We start from the raw sequence: 21233 nt of genomic DNA, 5'->3' as shown, positions 1-21233 counted from the left end.
GGGCGAGAGAGAGAGAGGGTTGAGAGAGAGAGAGACAGGGGGTGTGGAAGAGAGAAGAGGTGAGACAGACAGGGGATGAGAGAGGGGGGGGGTGAGAGAGAGGGGGTAAGAGAGAGGGTGAGAGAGAGGGGTGAGAGAAGTAGAAAGGTGAAAGAGAGAGGGGTTAAGTGAGAGACGGTGTTGAGAGAGAGACGGTGAGAGAGATGGGAGAGAGAGGAGGTGAGACAGACACTGGGTGAGAGAGAGTGGGTGAGAGAGAGTGTGAGAGAGAGGGGTGAGAGAGAGACGGGTGAGTGCGAGAGAGAGGGGTGAGAGAGGGGTGAGAGAGGGGTGAGAGAGAGATAGGTGAGAGAGTGGGGTGAGAGAGATAGAGGGCTGGGAGAGAGGGTAATCGAGAGGGGTGAGAGAGAGGGGAGTGAGAGAGAGGGCGAGAGGGAGGGGGTCAAAGAGAGGGTATGAGAGAGAGGGGTGTGAGAGAGCGGTGGGGGAAGAGAGTGGGTTAGAGAGATGGGGAGAGAGGTGGGGAGAGAGGGTGAGAGAATAGAGTGGTGAGAGAGGGAGTGGGGTATGAGAGAGTGGGGTTGAGAGAGTGGTGTAAGAAAGAGATAGAGAGGGGTGAGAGAGAGAGAGAGTGGCGAGAGAGGGGTTGAGTGAGAGGGGGTGTGAGAGATGGGGCGGTGAGAGGAGAGTAGTAGAGTGGGGGTGAGAGGGTGAGAGAGGGAGGCGATAGGGTTGTGTGTGAGAGAGGGGTGAGGGGGGCTGAGAGGGGGGCTGAGAGAGGGGGTGTGGGGGGTGATGTGAGAGAGGGGATGAGAGAGTGGGGTAAGAGAGAGAGGGTTGAGAGAGAAAGAGAGAGTAAGGGGGAGAGAGAGGGGGGATGTGAGATAGAGCGGTGTGAGAGATAAAGGGAGTGAGAGAGAGGGGGTGAGAGAAAGAGGGGGGATGAGTGAGAAAGGGTGCTGCGAGAGAGGGAGGAGAGAAAGAGGGGATGAGAGATAGAGCGTGGTGAGAGAGAGAGGGGGTGGGGGGTGAGAGAGCGTGGTGAGAGCGCGGAGTGAGAGAGAAGTGGAGTGAGAAAGAGGAGGGAGAGGGAGGGAATGAGAGATAGAGCGGGGTGAAATAGAGAGGTGGTGAAAGAGTGGTGTGAGAGTGGGGGATGTGAGAGAGAGGGGTGTGAGAGAGGGGTGTCAGAGAGGGGGTTGAGAGAGAGAGGGGGTTGAGAGAGTCGGGGATTTGAGAGAGAGAGAATGGGGGCTGCGAGAGAGAGGGGTGAGAGGGATGAGAGAGAGTGGATGAGAGAGAGAATGGGTGAGAGATAGAGTGAGAGGGAGTTTGGGTGGTGAGAAGTAGCGGGTGAAAGAGAGGGGGGAGAGAGTGAGAGAGACAATGAGAGGGTGAGAGATGGTGTGAGAGAGAGGGTGTGCGAAAGAGAGAGAGAGGGGGCTGAGAGAAAGGGGTGAGAGAGAAGGAGATGAGAGAGAGAGGTGAGTGAGCGAGAGAGAGAGTGAGGGGTTGAGAGAGAAAGAGTGAGAGAGAGAGGGGTTTATGAGAGAGAGAGGTTTTTTTTTAGATTAGATTACTTACAGTGTGGAAACAGGCCCTTCGGCCTAACAAGTCCACACCGCCCCGCCGAAGCGCAACACACCCATACCCCTATATTTACCCCTTACGTAACACTACGGGCAATTCACCTGACCTGCATAATCTTTGGACTGTGGGAGGAAACCGGAGCACCTGGAGGAAACGCACGCAGACACGGGGAGCACGTGCAAACTCCACACAGTCGCCTGAGGCGGGAAATGAACCCGGGTCTCTGGCGCTGTGAGGCAGTAGTGCTAACCACTGTGCAACCGTGCCTCCCACTAGGTGTAAGAGAGAGAGAGGGTTGAGAGAGAGAATGGGTGAAAGAGAGAGAGGGCCTGATAGAGAGGGGGTCAGAGAGAGAGGGTGAGAGAAAGAGAGGGGCTGAGTGAAAGAGAGGGCCTAAGAGAGAAGGGGTGAAAGAGAAGGGGTTAGAGAGACAGGTGTAAGAGAGAGAGGGGTGAGGGAGAGAAAAAGGTGAGAAAGAGAGAGGGGGGTGTGAGAGAGAGAGGGGTGAGAGAAGGCGGGTTGAGAGAGGGGGTGAGAGAGAGGGGGTGAGAGAGGGAGAATGGGTGAGAGAGATGGAGGGCCTGAGAGAGGGGGGTGAGAGAGAATGGGTGAGAGAGAATGGGTGAGAGAGAGGGGATGAGAGCGAGGGTAGAGAGAGGAGGGTGAGAGAGGGTGTGTGTGAGAGAGTGAGGGGGTGAGAGCGAGAGAGAGATTGTGAGAGAGAGGGTATCAGAGAGAGGGGAGAGATGAGAGAGAGCGGGATGAGAGAGAGGGTGGGAGAGAGAGGGGTGTGAGAGAGAGGGGAGAGAGAGAGAGGAGGGTGAGAGAGGGTGTGTGATAGAGAGAGAGTGAGGGGGTGAGAGCGAGAGAGATTGTGAGAGAGAGAGGGTGTGAGAGAGAGGGAGAGATGAGAGAGAGAGCGAGGTGAGACAGAGAGGGGGTTGAGAGAGAGAAACAGTGAGAGGGTGAGAGATAGAGGGTGTGAGAGTGAGGAGAGAGAGAGTGAGGGTGTGTGTGAGAGAGAGGGAGGGCGAGAGAGTGAGGGGGTGAGAGAAAGAGGGGTTGAGAGAGAGGGTCTAAGAGAGAGGGGGTTGACAGAAACGGGGGTGAGAAAGAGCGGGGTGAGAGAGTGAGGGGGTGAGAGAGAAAGGGGACTGAGAGACAGAGGGGTTGAGGAGAGAGGCTGAGAGAGAGGGATGACAGAGGGGGTGAGACAGCGGGGTGAAAGAGAGGAGATGAGAGGGAGGGGGTGAGAAAGAGGGGCTTAGAGAGAGAGGGTGAGGGGGAGAGAAGGGGAGAGAGGGGGGAGTGGGGAGAGGGTGGAGAGGTGTCAGAGAGATGGGGAGAGAGAGATAGAGGTGAGAGAGTTAGGGGGTGAGAGAGTTATAGGGGGCGAGGGGGGCGAAGTGAGAGTTGGAAGGGTGAGAGCGAGACGGGTGAGAGAGAGGGGTGAGAGAGAGGGTTGAGAGAAAAGGGGGGGTGAGAGAGGGAATGAGAGAAAGGGGGGTGAGAGAGAGAGTGAGGGGATGACAGAGAGAATGTCAGAGAGAGAGAGTGTGTGAGAGAGGGGAGAGATGAGAGAGAGAGAGGGGTGAGAGAGAGAGGGGTGTGTGAGAGAAAGGGGGCTGCGAGAGGGAGGGGAGTGAGAGAGTGAGAGACAGTGAGAGGGTGAGAGAGAGAGGGTGTGAGAGGGGAAAGAGAGAGAGAAGGGTGGCGAAAGAAAGAAGGGATGAGAGAGAGGGGTGAGAGAGAGGGAGAGAGAGAGGGGTAGAGAGAAGGGGAGAGAGGGGGGAGTGGGGAAAGGGCGCAGAGATGTCAGAGAGAGGGGGTGGAAAAATTAGAGATCAGAGAGAGGGGGGCTAGAGAGTTAGAGGGATGAGGGAGGTTTAGAGGGCTGAGCGAGAGAGTGGTGAGAGAGAGGGGAGGTGAGAGAGGAGGCGTGAGAGAGAGAGAGGTGAGAGACAGAATGGATGAGAGTGAGGTGCAAGAGAGAGAGGGTGGGTGAGAGAGAGAGAGAGGGGGGGTGAGAGAGAGAGGTGCAAGAGAGGAGATGAGAGAGAGGGGGTGAGAGAGGCAGGGTGAGAGAGGGGAGAGAGAAGGGGAGAGAGGGGGGAATGGGGAGAGGGCGGAGAGGTGTAGGAGAGAGGGAGTGAGAGAGATAGAGGTGAGAGAGTTAGAGGGATGAGAGAGTTAGAGGGGTGAGAGAGAGAGGGGGCGAGGTGAGAGATAGAGGGGAGAGAGAGAGACGGGTGAGAGAGAGAGACAGGTGAGAGAGAGGGTTGAGAGAGGGGAGTGAGAAAGGGGGTTGAGAGAGGGGATGAGAGGGAGAGGAGTGAGAGAGAGAGGGGGGCTGACAGAGTGAGTGTCAGAGAGAGAGTGTGAGAGCGCGGGGAAGAGATGGGAGAGAGAGCGGGGTGATAGAGAGAGGGGTGTGAGAGAGAAAGGGGGCTGAGAGAGGGGGGTAAGAGAGAGAGGGGTGGTGAGAGAAAGAATGGATGAGAGAGAGGGGTTGAGGGGAGGAGAGAGAGAGGGAGAGAGAGGGGAGAGGACGGGAGAGGGGAAAGGGCGGAGAGGTGTCAGAGAGAGGGGGTGAGAGAGTTAGAGGTCAGAGAGAGGGGGCGAGAGAGTTAGAGGGATGAGGGAGGGTTAGAGGGGTGAGAGAGAGGGGTGAGAGAGAGGAGAGGTGAGAGAGGAGGGGTGAGAGAGAGGGGTGAGAGAGAGAATTGGTGAGAGAGAGAGAGAGCCTGAGAGAGAGACGTGAGAGAGAGAGAGAGGGGCTGAGAGAGAGGGGGTGATAGAGGGCGTGATAAAGGGTGAGAGAGAGGTGTAAGAGAGAGAGGGGTGTGTGAGAGAGAGGCGGTTGAGAGAGAAGGGGAGAGAGAGGGCGTGGTGAGAGAGGAGGTTGAGAGAGAGGGCGTTTGAGAGAGTTGGGGGTGTGAGAGGGGTTGAGAGAGAGGGGGTGTTAGAGAGAGAGAGAGGGTGAGAGAGTGGGTGTGTGGGGGGTGAGAGACAGGGGGCTGAGAGAGAGAAAGGGCTGAGAGAGAGAGGTTGTGAGAGAGAGGTTGTGAGAGAGTGAGAGAGAGTGAGGGGGTGAGAGAGAGGGAAGAGAGAGGGGATGACAGATAGAGCGGGATGAGAGGGAGAGGGTCTGAGAAAGAGATAGAATGATGAGAGAGTGGCCGTGAGAGAGAGAGAGGGTGAGAGAGAGGGGGGTGTGAGAGAGAAAGGGGGCTGCGAGAGGGAGGGGAGTGAGAGAGTGAGAGACAGTGAGAGGGTGAGAGAGAGGGTGTAAGAGGGGAAAGAGAGAGAGAAGGGTGGCGAAAGAAAGAAGGGATGAGAGAGAGGGTTGAGAGAGAGGGAGAGAGAGGGGTAGAGAGAAGGGGAGAGAGGGGGGAGTGGGGAAAGGGCGGAGAGATGTCAGAGAGAGGGGGTGGAAGAATTAGAGATCAGAGAGAGGTGGGCTAGAGAGTTAGAGGGATGAGGGAGGTTTAGAGGGCTGAGAGAGGGGGGAGGTGAGAGAGGAGGCGTGAGAGAGAGAGAGGTGAAGAGAGAGAATGGATGAGATTGAGGTGCAAGAGAGAGAGGGTGGGTGAGAGAGAGAGAGAGAGAGGGGGGGTGAGAGAGAGAGGTGCAAGAGAGGAGATGAGAGAGAGGGGGTGAGAGAGATAGAGGTGAGAGAGTTAGAGGGATGAGAGAGTTAGAGGGGTGAGAGAGAGAGGGGGCGAGGTGAGAGATAGAGGGGAGAGAGAGAGACGGGTGAGAGAGAGAGACAGGTGAGAGAGAGGGTTGAGAGAGGGGCGTGAGAAAGGGGGTTGAGAGAGGGGATGAGAGGGAGAGGAGTGTGAGAGAGGGGGGGCTGACAGAGTGAGTGTCAGAGAGAGAGTGTGAGAGCGCGGGGAAGAGATGCGAGAGAGAGCGGGGTGATAGAGAGAGGGGTGTGAGAGAGAAAGGGGGCTGAGAGAGGGGGGTAAGAGAGAGAGGGGTGGTGAGAGAAAGAATGGATGAGAGAGAGGGGGTGAGGGGGGAGAGAGAGGGAGAGAGAGGGGAGAAGACGGGAGAGGGGAAAGGGCGGAGAGGTGTCAGAGAGAGGGGGTGAGAGAGTTAGAGGTCAGAGAGAGGGGGCGAGAGAGTTAGAGGGATGAGGGAGGGTTAGAGGGGTGAGAGAGAGGGGTGAGAGAGAGGAGAGGTGAGAGAGGAGGGGAGATAGAGAGGGGTGAGAGAGAGAGAATGGGTGAGAGAGAGAGAGAGCCTGAGAGAGAGACGTGAGAGAGAGAGAGAGAGAGAGAGGGGCTGAGAGAGAGGGGGTGATAGAGGGCGTGATAAAGGGTGAGAGAGAGGTGTAAGAGAGAGGGGTGTGTGAGAGAGAGGCGGTTGAGAGAGAAGGGGAGAGAGAGGGCGTGGTGAGAGAGGAGGTTGAGAGAGAGGGCGTTTGAGATTTGGGGGTGTGAGAGGGGTTGAGAGAGAGGGGGTGTTAGAGAGAGAGAGAGGGTGAGAGAGTGGGTGTGTGGGGGGTGAGAGACAGGGGGCTGAGAGAGAGAAAGGGCTGAGAGAGAGAGGTTGTGAGAGAGAGGTTGTGAGAGAGTGAGAGAGAGTGAGGGGGTGAGAGAGAGGGAAGAGAGAGGGGATGACAGATAGAGCGGGATGAGAGGGAGAGGGTCTGAGAAAGAGATAGAATGATGAGAGAGTGGCCGTGAGAGGGAGAGAGGGGTGAGAGAGAGGGGAGTGTAAGTGTGAGGGGGTGAGAGGTGAGAGTGGTAGTGAGAGGGGGCTGAGAGACAGGCGGGTGTGAGAGGGAGGTGTGAGAGAGACGGGGTTGAGAGAGAGGGATGAGAGAGAGGGGTGAGAGAGAGAGAGGTGAGAGAGGGAGTGTCTGAGAGAGAGGGGGAAGAGAGAATGGGTGAGAGAGAGAAGGTGAAAGAGAGACAGGTGCGAGAGAGAGAGGTTGATGTGAGAGAGAGGGGGGTGCGAGAGAGGGGGGATGAAAGAGAGGGGGTGAGAGAGGGGGGAGAGTGAGGGGGAGAGATAAGGGAGTGGGGAGAAGGGATGAGAGGGTGTGAGAGAGAGATGGGGTGAGAGCGAGGGGTGAGAGAGCGAGGGGTGAGAGAGAGGGGTGAGAGAGAGAGGTGTGGGAGATAGAGGGGGGTGTGAGCGAGAGAGGGGGTGTGAGAGAGGTGTGCGAGAGAGAGGGGTTGAGAGAGAGAGGGTGAGAGAGAGGTGTGAGAGAGATAGTGGGGTAAGAGACAGTGGGGTGTGAGAGAGCGAAGGAGAGTGGGAGAGAGTGGTGTGTGTGAGAGAGGGGGTGAGACAGAGGGGTTGAGAGAGAGGGATAAGAGTGAGAAAGCGGTGAGAGAGAGAGATGGAAAAGAGAGTGAGGGTGTGTGTGTGAGAGAGAGAGTGGGATGAGAGAGGAAGGGGCCGAGAGAGAGAGGGGTGACAGAGAGGGGGTGGGAGAGAGACAGGGGTGACAGAGAGCGGGGGTGAAAGAGAAAGGGGTGAGAGAGGGGGGAGAGAGAGAGTGGGGCGAGGGCAGAGAGTAGTCAGAGAGATGGAGTGAGAGAGTTAGATGTCAGAGAGAGAGGGGTGAGTGAGAGAGATCAGGGTGGGAAGAGAGAGGCACAGAGAGAGAGGGGGGACTGCGAAAGAGTGGGTTAAGTAGAAGGAGTGAGAGAGAGGTTGAGAGAGAGATGTGGCAGGGAGAGATGGGTAAGAGAGAGGGGTGCGTGAGAGAAAGGGGTGAGGGAGAGAGGAGGTGTGAGAGAGATCGGGGTGAAAGAGAGAGCGGGTGAGAAAGAGACTGGCGGTGAGACAAAGAGACAGGCTGAGAGAGAGAGGGTGAGAGAGAGGGATGAGACAGAGGGGGCAAAGAGAGTGGGGAGTGAAAGAGAGAGGGGTGAGTGAGAGAAGGGTGAGAGAGACAGGTGTGTGTGTGAGAGAGGGGTTTGAGAGAGAGGGGGAGAGATGGGAGAGAGAGAGAGGGTGTGTGAGAGAGGGGGAGTGAGAGAGAGAGAGAGGGGTGTCAGCAAGGGAGGGGGTGAGAGAGAGGGGGTAAGAGAGGGGATGAGAGAGGGGGTGAGAGAGAGAGAGGGGTAAGAGAGAGAGGGGCTGAGAGAAAGAGAGGGGCTGAAAGAAACAGAGGGCCTGAGAGTGGCGGGGGGGGGAGGGGTGTGGTGAGAGAGAGGTTGATAGAGAAAGGTGTGGGAGACAGAGAGAGGTAAGTGACAGAGGGGTGTGAGAGAGCGAGGGTGAGGGAGAGAGGGGGTGTGTGTGAGAGAGGCATGAGGGAGAGGGGGTGAGAGAGAAGGGGTGAGAGAGAGCGGTGTGAGAGAGAGAGGGTGGGAGAAACTGGGGAGAGAGAACAAGTCTGAGAGAGAGAGAGGCTACGAAAGAGAGGGTGAGAGAGAGGGGTGAGGGAGAGGGAGGGGTGAGGGAGAGACAGGGATGAGGGAGAGAGAGGGATGAGGGAGAGAGAGGAGGTGTGAGAGAGATCGAATTAGAAGAGATAGCGGGTGAGAAGAGACAGGGGGTGAGAGAGAGAGGGTGAGAGAGAGGGGTGAGAGAGAGGGGATAAGAGAGAGGGTGTGAGAAAGAGGGACAAGAAAGAGAGGGGGTGATGAGAGTCGGGAAAGACAGTGAGAGGTGTGTGAGAGAGCGAGAAGGTGAGAGAGGAAGGGGCTGAGAGAGAGGGGTGAGGGAGGAGGTGAAAGAGAGGGGTGAGAGAGAGGAGTAGAGAAGGGGGAGTGGGCTGAGGGCGGAGAGGTGTCAGAGAGAGGGGGTGAGAGAGTTAGAGGTCAGAGAGAGAGGGAGGGGGTGAGAGAGAGAGGGGCTGTGAGAGAGATTAGGGTGGGAGAGACTGGGAAGAGATAGAGGCAGTGAAAGAGAGAGGAGCTGTGAAAGAGAGGGTAAGGGAGAAGGAGTCAGCGAGAGAGCTAGGGAGAGAGAGAGGTGAGAGGGAGAGGGGTGTGTGAGAGAGGGGTGTGATTGAGACAGGGGGGTGAGAGAGAGGGGTGAGAGAGAGAGGTGAGAGAGTGAGGAGTGTAAGAGTGAGTGGGGTGAGAGTGAAATGTGAGCGAGAGGGCTGAGAGAGAGGCGGGTGTGAGAGAGAGGGGTGAGGGAGAGAGGGTGAGAGAGAAAGAGAGTGGTGAGAGTGAGACTGGGTAAGAGAGTGAGAGGGCTGAGAGAGAGGTTGTGAGATAGTGAGAGAGAGTGAGGGGGTGAGAGAGAGGGAAGAGAGAGAGGAGATGACAGGTATAGCAGGATGAGAGAGAGACAGGTTCTGAGAAAGAGATAGAGTGGTAAGAGAGAGCGGGCGTGAGAGAGAGAGGGTGAGAGAGAGAGAAGGGTGAGAGAGAGGGGACTGGAAGAATGAGAGGCGTGAGAGTAGGGTGTGAGAGAGAGGGTTGAGAGAGAGAAGGGGTGAGAGAGAGAGAGGTGAGAGAGAGGGGAGTGTAAGAGTGAGAAGGGTGAGAGTGGGGTGTGAGAGAGAGGGCTGAGAGAGAGGCGGGCGTGTGAGAGAGAGGATTGAGAGAAAGAGGTGTGAGAGAGACAGAGGGGCTGCGAAAGAGAGGGGGAGAGAGAAGCTGTGAGAGAGAGGGGAGTGTGAGAGAGTGTTGAGAGAGAGGGAGGAGCTGAGAGATAGAGCGGGCCTGAGAGAGAGGGGGTGAGAGAGAGGGGGGTGAGAGAGAGAGAGGTGCTGCGAAAAAGGATGAGAGAGAAGGGATGAGAGAGAGAGGGGTGTGTGTGAGAGAGAGAGAGGTGAAAGAGAGGGGAGTGTGAGCGTGAGAGGGGTGAGAGTGGGGTGTGTGAGAGAGAGAGGGTTGAGAGAAAGAGGTGTGTGAGAGAGAGAGGGACTGCGAAAGAGAGGGTGAGAGGGAAAGGGTGAGAGAGAGGGGTGTGTGAGAGAGTGGTGAGAGAGGGAGGAGCTGAGAGATAGAGCGGGCCTGAGAGAGAGGGGGTGAGAGAGAGAGACGGGTAAGAGAGAGAGAAGGGGTGAGAGAGAGAGAGAGAGAGGTGAAAGTGAGGGGGTGAGAGAGAGAGGGAGTGAGCGAGACCGGAGTGTGAGAGTTAGGGGGGTGAGAGGGGGGGGGGGAGAGAGAGGGTTGAGAGAGAGGAGGATGGGAGAGAGGAGGGTGAGAGAGACGGGGGTGAGAGAGTGAGAGGGATGAGATAGAGGCGTGAGAGAGTGAGAGGGATGATAGAGATAGGGTTAAGAGAGAGAAGGGGTGAGAGAGAGGGGTGAGGTAGAGGGGGTGAGAGAGAAGGGGTGAGAGAGAAGGTGTGAGAGAAAGATGTTGAGAGAGGTGTGTGTGAGAGAGAGATGGGTAAGAGAGACAAGGGGTGTGTATGAGAGAGGTGAGAGAGAGGGGTGCTAGAGAGAGGGGTGAGGGAGAAAGAGGAGTGAGGGACAGAGTGAATGTGAGAGAGATCGGGGTGGAAGAGAAACCGGATGAGAAAGAGACAGGGGGTGATAGAGAGAGAGACAGGCTGAGAGAGAGAGGGTGAGAGAGAGGGGGTGAGCGAGAGTGGGTGAGAGAGAGGGGGGTAAGAGAGAGAGAGGGTGAGAGAAAGAGATGGGTAAGAAAGAGAGAGAGGTGAGAGAGAGGAGTGAGAGAGGAAGGGGCTGAGAGAGAAAGAGGGGTGACAGAGAGGGGACTGGAAGAATGAGAGGCGTGAGAGTAGGGTGTGAGAGAGAGGGTTGAGAGAGAGAAGGGGTGAGAGAGAGAGAGAGAGAGAGGTGAGAGAGAGGGGAGTGTAAGAGTGAGAAGGGTGAGAGTGGGGTGTGAGAGAGAGGGCTGAGAGAGAGGCGGGCGTGTGAGAGAGAGGATTGAGAGAAAGAGGTGTGAGAGAGACAGAGGGGCTGCGAAAGAGAGGGGGAGAGAGAAGGGGTGAGAGAGAGGGGAGTGTGAGAGAGTGTTGAGAGAGAGGGAGGAGCTGAGAGATAGAGCGGGCCTGAGAGAGAGGGGGTGAGAGAGAGGGGGGTGAGAGAGAGAGGTGCTGCGAAAAAGGATGAGAGAGAAGGGGTGAGAGAGAGAGGGGTGTGTGTGAGAGAGAGAGAGGTGAAAGAGAAGGGAGTGTGAGCGTGAGAGGGGTGAGAGTGGGGTGTGTGTGAGAGAGAGGGTTGAGAGAAAGAGGTGTGTGAGAGAGAGAGGGGCTGCGAAAGAGAGGGTGAGAGGGGGTGTGAGAAAGAGGGAATGAGAGAGGGGTAAGACAGAGAGGGTGGTGAGAGAGAGAGGTGATGTGAGTGAGAAGGGGGGTGAGAGAGAGGGGTGAGAGAGAGGGGAGTGTGAGAGTGAGGGAAGAGAGAGGGGGTGAGAAAGAGGGTTGAGAGAGAGTGGGATGTGAGAGAGAGGTGTAAGAGAGATGGGGGTGAGAGAGCGAGAGGTATGAGAGAGGCGTGAGAGAGAGGGGTAAGAGAGAGGGCCTGAGAGAGAGAGAGGGTGAGAGAGAATGGGTGAGAGCGAGAAAGTGAGAGAGAGAAGGGGGTGAGAGAGAGGGGGGTAAGAGAGAGGGGTGTGAGAGAGAGAGGGGCTGAGAGAAAGAGAGGGCATGAGGGACAGGAGGTGAGAGAGAGGATGATAGAGAAGGGGTGAGAGAGACGAGTGAGAGAGAGGCGTGCGAGAGAGAGAGAGGTGTGTGAGAGAGAGGGGGATAAGAGACAGAGGGATGAGAGAGAGAGGGTGTGAGAGACAGGGCTGTGAGAGAGACGGGGGTGTGAGACGGAGAGAAAGATGTTGAGAGAGAGGGGTGTGAGAGAAAGGGGTGTGTGAGAGAGGGGGTAAGAGAGAGAGGGGTGAGAGAGAGAGGACCTGACAGAATGGGTGTGAGAGAGAATGGGTGTGAGAGAGAGGTGTGAGAGCAGGGAGAGAGAGAGAGAGGTGTTAGAGAGAGAGGGTGAGAGAGAGGGTTGAGAGATAGAGAGGTGAGAGAGAGATGGCTGAGAGAAAGAGAGGGCCTGAGAGACGGATGTGAGAGAGGGGGTGAGAGAGAAGGGGTGAGAGAGAGAGGGTGAGAGAGAGAGGGTGAGAGAGAGAGGGGTGAGAGAGAGGGGTGAGAGAGAGAGAGGAGAATGAGAGAGAGAAGGAGGAGAGAGAGAGGGGGATGTGAGAGAGAAGGGTAAGTAAGAGAGTGGTGAGAGAGAGAGTTGTGAGAGAGAGAGGGGCAAGAGCGAGAGGGGTATGAGAGAGTGAGAGGTGACAGAGAGGGGGTGTGAGAGAGAGAGAGGGACTGAGAGAGAGAGAGTGGGTGCGAAAGAGAGGGTGAGGGAGAAGAGGTGAGAGAGAGGTTGAGAGAGGTATATGAGAGAGAGACGGGTAAGAGAGAGAGGGGAGTGTGAGTGAGAGAGGGTTGAGGGAGAGAGAGGGATGAGGAAGAGAGCGCGGTGTGCGACAGTTCGGGGTGGAAGAAAGAGCGGGTGAGAAAAGAGGGGGGTGAGAGAGAAAGAGAGACAGGCTGAGAGAAAGAGGGTGAGGGAGCGGGGGTGAGAGAGAGGGGTGAGGGATCGGGGTAAGAGAGTGAGGGTGAGTTGGAGAGACGGGTAAGAGAGCGCGAGGGATGAGAGAGAGTGAGGGGTGAGAGAGGAAGGGGTTGAGAGAGAGGGGGTGAAAGAGAGGGAATGAGAGAGAGAGGGGTGAGAGAAGGGGAGTTGGAGAGACGGGTAAGAGAGCGCGAGGGATGAGAGAGAGAGTGGGCCTGAGAGAGAGGTGAGAGAGAGGGGGTGAATGAGAGGGAATGAGAGAGAGAGAGGGGTGAGAGAATGGGGTAAGAGAGCAGGGGTAAGAGAGGGTTGTGAGAGAGGGGGAAGAGAGACGGGGTAGTGGCGGAGAGGTGTCAGAGAGAGGGGGTGAGAGAGTTTGAGGGATGAGAGAGTTAGAGGAGTGAGCGAGAGAGAGGAGGTGAGAGAGAGGGGAGGAGAGAGAGAGAAGGAGTAAGAGAGGGAGGAGGTGAGAGAGGGAGGTGGTGAGAGAGGGATGTGGTGAGAGTCAGAGGGGTAAGAGAGAGGGATGAAGAGAGAGGGGTGAGGGGGTGAGAGAGGTCGGTAAGAGAATGGGGAGAAAGAGGCGGGGAGAGAGGGTGAGTTAGAGTGGTGAGAGGGGGAAGAGAGAGGTGGTGAGAGGGTGCTGAAAGTGGGTGAGAGAGTTAGAGTGGTGAGAGAGGGAGAGGGGAATGAGAGAGAGAGGGGGGTGAGAGAGAGGAGTGTGAGAGAGAGATAGAGAGGGGTGAGAGATATGGATGTTGAGAGATAGGGGGTGAGAGAGAGGGGGTGGGAGAAGAGGGGTGGGAGAGTGTGGGTTAGAGAGGGAGGGGTGAGAGGGGTGAAAGAGGGGAGGTGATGGGGGCGTGTGAGAGGGGTGTGAAATGGGGTGAGAGAGAGGGGGGTGAAGAGAAAGGGTGGTGAGAGAGATAGAGAGAGTGAGAGAGCAGGGAGAGAGAGACGGGGTGAGAGACAGAGCGGGGTGAAAGAGAGAGGGGGTGAGAAAGAGAGGGGTGGAGAGAGAATGAGAGGGTGAGAGAGATGGTGTGAGAGAGGAGAGAGAGCAGGGTGAGATTGAGAGGGGCACGAGCGAGAGGGAATGAGAGAGAAAGGGGGATGAGAGAGAAGGGGTTGAGAGAGAAAGGGGCCTCAGAGAGAGAAGAGCTGAGAGAGAGAGGGGTGAGATAGCGAGGGGGCGAGAGAGAGAGGAGTGTGTGTGAGAGAGAGAGAAAGTGGGTGAGAGAACGAGGTGGTGAGAGAGAGGGGGTGAAAGGGGGTTAGAGAGAGAGGGGGAAAGAGAGAGAGGGAAAGAGAGAGGGGTAAGACAGAGAGGGTGGTGAGAGAGAGGTGATGTGAGTGAGAAGGGGGGTGAGAGAGAGGGGTGAGAGAGAGGGGAGTGTGAGAGTGACGGAAGAGAGAGGGGGTGAGAAAGAGGGTTGAGAGAGAGTGGGATGTGAGAGAGAGGTGTAAGAGAGATGGGGGTGAGAGAGCGAGAGGTATGAGAGAGGCGTGAGAGAGAGGGGTAAGAGAGAGGGCCTGAGAGAGAGAGAGGGTGAGAGAGAATGGGTGAGAGCGAGAAAGTGAGAGAGAGAAGGGGGTGAGAGAGAGGGGGGTAAGAGAGAGGGGTGAGAGAGAGAGAGGGGCTGAGAGAAAGAGAGGGCATGAGGGACAGGAGGTGAGAGAGAGGATGATAGAGAAGGGGTGAGAGAGACGAGTGAGAGAGAGGCGTGCGAGAGAGAGAGAGGTGTGTGTGAGAGAGAGGGGGATAAGAGACAGAGGGATGAGAGAGAGAGGGTGTGAGAGACAGGGCTGTGAGAGAGACGGGGGTGTGAGACGGAGAGAAAGATGTTGAGAGAGAGGGGTGTGAGAGAAAGGGGTGTGTGAGAGAGGGGGTAAGAGAGAGAGGGGTGAGAGAGAGAGGACCTGACAGAATGGGTGTGAGAGAGAATGGGTGTGAGAGAGAGGTGTGAGAGCAGGGAGAGAGAGAGAGAGGTGTTAGAGAGAGAGGGTGAGAGAGAGGGTTGAGAGATAGAGAGGTGAGAGAGAGATGGCTGAGAGAAAGAGAGGGCCTGAGAGACGGATGTGAGAGAGGGGGTGAGAGAGAAGGGGTGAGAGAGAGAGGGTGAGAGAGAGAGGGTGAGAGAGAGAGGGGTGAGAGAGAGGGGTGAGAGAGAGAGAGGAGAATGAGAGAGAGAAGGAGGAGAGAGAGAGGGGGATGTGAGAGAGAAGGGTAAGTAAGAGAGTGGTGAGAGAGAGAGTTGTGAGAGAGAGAGGGGCAAGAGCGAGAGGGGTGTGAGAGAGTGAGAGGTGACAGAGAGGGGGTGTGAGAGAGAGAGAGGGACTGAGAGAGAGAGAGTGGGTGCGAAAGAGAGGGTGAGGGAGAAGAGGTGAGAGAGAGGTTGAGAGAGGTATATGAGAGAGAGACGGGTAAGAGAGAGAGGGGAGTGTGAGTGAGAGAGGGTTGAGGGAGAGAGAGGGATGAGGAAGAGAGCGCGGTGTGCGACAGTTCGGGGTGGAAGAAAGAGCGGGTGAGAAAAGAGGGGGGTGAGAGAGAAAGAGAGACAGGCTGAGAGAAAGAGGGTGAGGGAGCGGGGGTGAGAGAGAGGGGTGAGGGATCGGGGTAAGAGAGTGAGGGTGAGTTGGAGAGACGGGTAAGAGAGCGCGAGGGATGAGAGAGAGTGAGGGGTGAGAGAGGAAGGGGTTGAGAGAGAGGGGGTGAAAGAGAGGGAATGAGAGAGAGAGGGGTGAGAGAAGGGGAGTTGGAGAGACGGGTAAGAGAGCGCGAGGGATGAGAGAGAGAGTGGGCCTGAGAGAGAGGTGAGAGAGAGGGGGTGAATGAGAGGGAATGAGAGAGAGAGAGGGGTGAGAGAATGGGGTAAGAGAGCAGGGGTAAGAGAGGGTTGTGAGAGAGGGGGAAGAGAGACGGGGTAGTGGCGGAGAGGTGTCAGAGAGAGGGGGTGAGAGAGTTTGAGGGATGAGAGAGTTAGAGGAGTGAGCGAGAGAGAGGAGGTGAGAGAGAGGGGAGGAGAGAGAGAGAAGGAGTAAGAGAGGGAGGAGGTGAGAGAGGGAGGTGGTGAGAGAGGGATGTGGTGAGAGTCAGAGGGGTAAGAGAGAGGGATGAAGAGAGAGGGGTGAGGGGGTGAGAGAGGTCGGTAAGAGAATGGGGAGAAAGAGGCGGGGAGAGAGGGTGAGTTAGAGTGGTGAGAGGGGGAAGAGAGAGGTGGTGAGAGGGTGCTGAAAGTGGGTGAGAGAGTTAGAGTGGTGAGAGAGGGAGAGGGGAATGAGAGAGAGAGGGGGGTGAGAGAGAGGAGTGTGAGAGAGAGATAGAGAGGGGTGAGAGATATGGATGTTGAGAGATAGGGGGTGAGAGAGAGGGGGTGGGAGAAGAGGGGTGGGAGAGTGTGGGTTAGAGAGGGAGGGGTGAGAGGGGTGAAAGAGGGGAGGTGATGGGGGCGTGTGAGAGGGGTGTGAAATGGGGTGAGAGAGAGGGGGGTGAAGAGAAAGGGTGGTGAGAGAGATAGAGAGAGTGAGAGAGCAGGGAGAGAGAGACGGGGTGAGAGACAGAGCGGGGTGAAAGAGAGAGGGGGTGAGAAAGAGAGGGGTGGAGAGAGAATGAGAGGGTGAGAGAGATGGTGTGAGAGAGGAGAGAGAGCAGGGTGAGATTGAGAGGGGCACGAGCGAGAGGGAATGAGAGAGAAAGGGGGATGAGAGAGAAGGGGTTGAGAGAGAAAGGGGCCTCAGAGAGAGAAGGGCTGAGAGAGAGAGGGGTGAGATAGCGAGGGGGCGAGAGAGAGAGGAGTGTGTGTGAGAGAGAGAGAAAGTGGGTGAGAGAACGAGGTGGTGAGAGAGAGGGGGGTGAAAGGGGGTTAGAGAGAGAGGGGGAAAGAGAGAGAGGGAAAGAGAGAGGGGGAAGAGAGAGGGGGGAGAGTGAGGGGGAGAGAGAGTGTGGGGAGGGGGGAGGGGGGGAGAGTTAGAGGGGTGAGAGAGAGAGGGGTGAGGCAGAGGGGAGGTGAGAGTGTGGGGAGGTGAAAGATTGGGTCGTGAGAGACGGTGGTGTAAAAGGGGGTGAGAGAGTGGGATGTGGGGGAAGAGAGAGGGTGGGTGAGAGAGGTGGGCTGAGAGAGAGGGAGGCTGAGAGGGGGGGGTGAGAGATGGGGAGAGAGAGGGGATGGTGAGAGGGGTGTGAGAGAGGGTGTTGAGAGAAAGGGGAGGTGAGAGAGGGGGGTGAGAGAGGGTGGGTGAGGAGTGAGAGAGGGGTGTGAGAGAGTTGGGGTTGAGAGAGGGGGTGAGAGAGAGGGTGTGAGAGATGGGGAATGAGAGAGGGGGTAAGAGAGAGAGGGGTGAGAGTGAGAGTGTGGGGGGTGAGAGACAGGGGGCAGAGAGAGAGGGTGAGGGAGAAAGAGAGTGGTAAGAGTGGGAGGGGGTAAGAGAGTGAGAGGCCTAGAAGAGAGAGATGTGAGAGTGAGAGAGAGAGTGAGGATGTGAGAGAGAGGGGAGACAGGGAGGGAATGACAGATGAAGCGGGGTGAGAGAGAGAGAGGAGGTGAGAGAGAGAGAGAGCATGACATAGAGCGGGGTGAGAGAGAGGGGTGAGAGAGAGAGAGACATGGATGAGAATGGGGGGGTGAGAGAGAGGGGTGAGACAGAGAGGGGGTGAGAGAGAGAAGGGGTCAGACAGAGGGGGTGAGAGAGGGAGGAGGTGAGAGAGAGAGGGCATGACATAGAGCGGGGTGAGAGAGAGGGGTGAGAGAGAGAGACGGGGTGAGAATGAGGGGGGTGAGAGAGAGGGGTGAGACAGAGAGGGGGTAGAGAGAGAGGGTCGTAGAGAGATGGGGTGAGAGAGGGGTGTGAGAGAATGGGGGTGTGAGAGTAAGAGGGTGAGAGAGATGGGCGTGAGAGGGAGAGGGGGAGAGACAGAGTGAGGAGTGAGAGAGAGAGGGGTGAGGAGGGTGAGGGAGGGGGGTGAGAGAGAGAGGGGTGTGAGAGAGAGGGGGGTAATAGAGAGAGAGGAGTGAGAGAGAGGGTGAGAGAGAAAGGGTGTGAGTGAGAGAAAAGGGGTGAGAGAGAGGGTGAGAGAGAGGCATGAGAGAGAGGTGTGTAAGAGAGAGAGGAGTGAAAGAGAGGGGTGATGGAGAGAGAGTGGTGAGGGAGAGAGGGGGTGAAAGAAATGGGTAATAAAGAGAGGGGCGAGAGAGAGAGAGAGAGACGGGTAAGAAAAGGAGAGAAGTGAGCGAGAGAACTCGGGTGAGAAAGAGACGGGTGAGAGAGAGACAGACTGAGAGAGAGATAGATAGGGTGAGAGATGGGTGTGAGAGAGAGGGGTGTGTGAGAGAGGGGGGTAAGAGAGAGGTGAGAGAGAGAGAGAGGAGTGTGAGAGAGAGAGGGCCTGAGAGACAGGGGATGACAGAGTGGGTGAGAGAGACAGGGTGAGCGACATAGGGTGAGAGAGAGAGGTGTGTGAGAGAGAGAGGGATAAGAGACAGATGAGTGAGAGAGAGAGGGTGAGAGAGAGAGGGGGTGTGAGTGAGAGAGAGATGGGTGAGAGAAAAAGGGGTGAGAAAGAGGGGCTGCGAAAGAGAGGGTGAGAGAGAAGGGGTGAGAGAGAGAGGTTGAGAGAGAGATTGAGAGAGAGGTGTGTGAGAGAGAGAGGGGTGAGAGAGAGAGAGAGAGGTGAGAGAGAGAGGAGTGAAAGAGAGGGGTGATGAAGAGAGAGTGGTGAGGGAGAGGGAGTGAGAGAGAGGGGTAAGAGAGCGAAGGGTGAGAGAGAGACGGGTAAGAGAAAGAGAGGAGTGAGGGAGAGAGAGCGGGTGAGAAAGAGACAAGGGATGAGAGAGAGAGAGAGAGAGGCAGACTGAGAGAGAGAGATAGAAAGGGTGAGCAAGGGAGTGAGAGAGAAGGGATGAGAGAGAGGCGGTGAGAGAGAGCGGTAAGAGAGAGAGGAGTGAGAGAGCGAGAGAGACGGGATAGAGAGAGAGGGGTGTGAGAGAGAGAGGTGAGAGACAGGGGGCTGAAAGAGAGAGGGGTGAGAGATAAAAAGAGTGGAGAAAGTGGGAGGGTGTAAGAGAGTGAGAGGCCTAAGAGAGAGAGATATGAGAGAGTGAGGGGGGGAGAGAGATGGGTGTGAGTGAGAGAGGGGTGAGAGAGAGGGGTGAGAGAGAGGGGGTGAGAGAGAGGGGTGGGAGAGAGAGGGGCTGCGAAACAGAGGGTGAGAGAGATGGGGTGAGAGAGAGGTTGAGAGAGAGGTGTGTAAGAGAGAGGGGTGAGAGAGAGGGGTGAGAGTGAGTGGTGAGAGACAGGGGTGAGAGAGAGGGGTGAGAGATAGAGAGTGGTGAGGGAGAGGGGGTGAGAGAAAGGGGTTATAAAGAGAGGGGTGAGAGAGAAAGAGACGGGTAAGTGAAGGAGAAGAGTGAGCGAGAGAGCACGGGTGAGAAAGAGACAGGGGGTGAGAGAGAGATACAGACTGAGAGAGAGAGCTAGATAGGGTGAGAGAGGGGGGTGAGAGAGAAGGGATGAGAGAGAGAGGCGGTGAGAGAGAGGGGTACGAGAGAGAGGAGTGAGAGATCGAGAGTGTGAATGAGAGAGAGAGAGAGGCGAGAGAGAGGGGTGAGAGAGAGAGGGGCTGCGAAAGAGAGGGTGAGAGAGACGGGGTGAGAGAGAGGTTGAGAGACAGGGGTGAGAGAGAGAGGGTGATGGAGAGGGGTGAGACAGAGAGGGGTGAGAGAGGGGGGTGAGAGAGTGAGAGAGGGGTGAAGGAGGGAGAGGGGTGTGGGAGAGGGGATGAGAGAGAGGGGTAAGAGAGAGGGGTGAGAGAGAGACGGGTAAGAGAGAGGAGTGCGGGAGATAGAGATTGGGTGAGAAAGAGACAGGGGTGAGAGAGAGAGAGACAGACTGCGAGAGAGAGATAGAGAGAGTTCGAGAGAGGGTGTGAGAGAGAAGGGATGAGAGAGTGGCAGTGAGAGAGGGGTTATGAGAGAGAGGAGTGAGAGTGCGAGAGAGACGGGAATGAGAGAGAGGGATGAGAGACAGGGAGCTGAGAGAGAGAGGGGTGAGAGAGAAAGAGAGTGGTGAGAGTGGGAGGGGGTAAGAGAGTGAGAGGCATAAGAGAGAGATGTGTGAGAGAATGAGGGGGTGAGAGAGAGAGGAGACAGGGAGGTGATGATGGGGGGACCTAGAGTCAGGGGATGTAAAGTCAGTGTGGATAGAGCTGAGAAATACTAAGGGTAAAAAGACCTTCTTGGGAGTCATCGACAGGCCCCCACACAGTAGTCTGGAAGTTGGATGTAAGTTGAATCAGGAGCTGAAATTGGCCTGTCGCAAAGATGTTACTACAGTTGTTATGAGGGATTTTAACATGCAGGTAGGCTTGGAGAATCAGGATTGTATTGGACCTCAAGAAAGAGACTTTGTGGAGTTCCTCAGAGATGGATTCTTAGAGCAGCTGGTGCTGGAGCCGATCAGGGAGAAGGCAATTCTGGATCTGGTGTTGTGTAACGAACCAGAATTGATCAGGGACCTCGAAGTGAAGGAGCCATTGGGAAGTAGTGACCATAATACATTAAGCTTCAATCTGCAATTTGAGAGGGAGAGGGTACAATCGGAAGTAACTGTACTTCTGTTAAATAGAGGGAATTATGGAGCTATGAGGGAGGAGCTGGCCAAAGTTCAATGGTACAATACCTTAGCAGGGATGACCGTGGAGGAACAATGGCGGATATTTCTGTGTATATTGCAGAAGTTGCAGGATCAGTTCATTCCTAAAAGGAAGAAAGATCCGAGGAGAAGGCATAGATGGCCATGGCTGACGAGGGAAGTTAAGAAACATATAAAGTTAAAAGAGAAAAAGTATAACGTAACAAAGATAAGTGGGAAAACTGAGGACTGGGAAGCTTTTAAAGAGCAACAGAGGAGTACTAAGAAGGAAATACGCAGAGAAAAAATGAGGTACGAAGGTAAACTGGCCAATAATATAAAGGAGGATAGTAAAAGCATTTTAGGTATGTGCAAGGGAAAAAAATTGTTCGGACTAAAATTGGGTCCTTGAAGACAGAAACAGAGGAATATATTACGGGGAACAAAGAAATGGCAGAATTGGATTGGTAATTCAGATCTGTGTTCACTGGGGAAGACACAAGCAATCTCCCTGAGGTAACAATGGCTGAAGGACCTGAACTTAAGGGAATTTATATTTGGCAGGCTTTGGTGTTGGAGAGACTGTTAGGTCTGAAGGTTGACAAGTCCCCGGAGCCTGATGGTCTGCATCCCAGAGTACTGAAGGAGATAGCTCGGGAAATCGTGGATACATTGGTGATTATTTTCCAGAGTTTGATAGATTCGGGGTCTGTTCCTGAGGATTGGAGGGTGGCTAATGTTATATCACTTTTTAAGAAAGGTGGGAGAGAGAAAGCAGGAAATTATAGACCAGTTAGTCTGACCTCAGTGATGGGAACGATGCTGGAGTCTATTAGAAAGGATGAAATTACGGCTCATCTGTATAGTCGTAACAGGATAGGACAGAGTCAGCATGGATTTATGAAGGGGAAATCATGCTTGACTAATCTTCTTGAACTTTTTGAGGATGTAACTCTGAAGATGGACGAGGGAGATCCAGTAGATGTAGTGTACCCGGACTTTCAGAAAGCTTTTGATAAAGTCCCACATCGGAGGTTAGTGAGCAAAATTAGGGCGCATGGTATTAGGGGCAAAGTACTAGATTGGATTGAAAATTGGTTGGCTGATAGGAAACAAAGGGTAGTGATAAACCGCTCCATTTTGGAATGGCAGGCAGTGACCAGTGGGGTACCACAAGGATCCGTGCTGGGACCGCAGCTTTTTGCAATATATGTGAATGATATAGAGGATGGTATCAGCAATAACATTAGCAAATTTGCTGATGATACAAAGCTGGGTGGCAGGATGAAATGTGATGAGGATGATAAGAGATTACAGGGTGAGTGGACAGGTTAGGTGAGTGCACAGATGCATGGCAGATGCAGTTTAATGTGGATAAATGTATGGTTATCCACTTTGGTGGCAAGAACAGAAAGGCAGATTACTACCTCAATGGAATCAATTTAGGTAAAGGGGCAGTACAGAGAGATCTGGGTGTTCTTGTCCACCAGTCAATGAATGCAAGCATGCAGGTACAGCAGGTAGTGAAGAAGGCTAACAGCATATT

The sequence above is a fragment of the Chiloscyllium plagiosum genome, unplaced genomic scaffold, assembly GCF_037043375.1.
Source record: "Chiloscyllium plagiosum isolate Xiang-an unplaced genomic scaffold, Cpla_swu_hap1 HiC_scaffold_37, whole genome shotgun sequence".
Taxonomy (NCBI): domain Eukaryota; kingdom Metazoa; phylum Chordata; class Chondrichthyes; order Orectolobiformes; family Hemiscylliidae; genus Chiloscyllium; species Chiloscyllium plagiosum.
The sequence above is the reverse complement of the archived record's forward strand: the minus strand, read 5'-3'. Positions refer to the sequence as shown.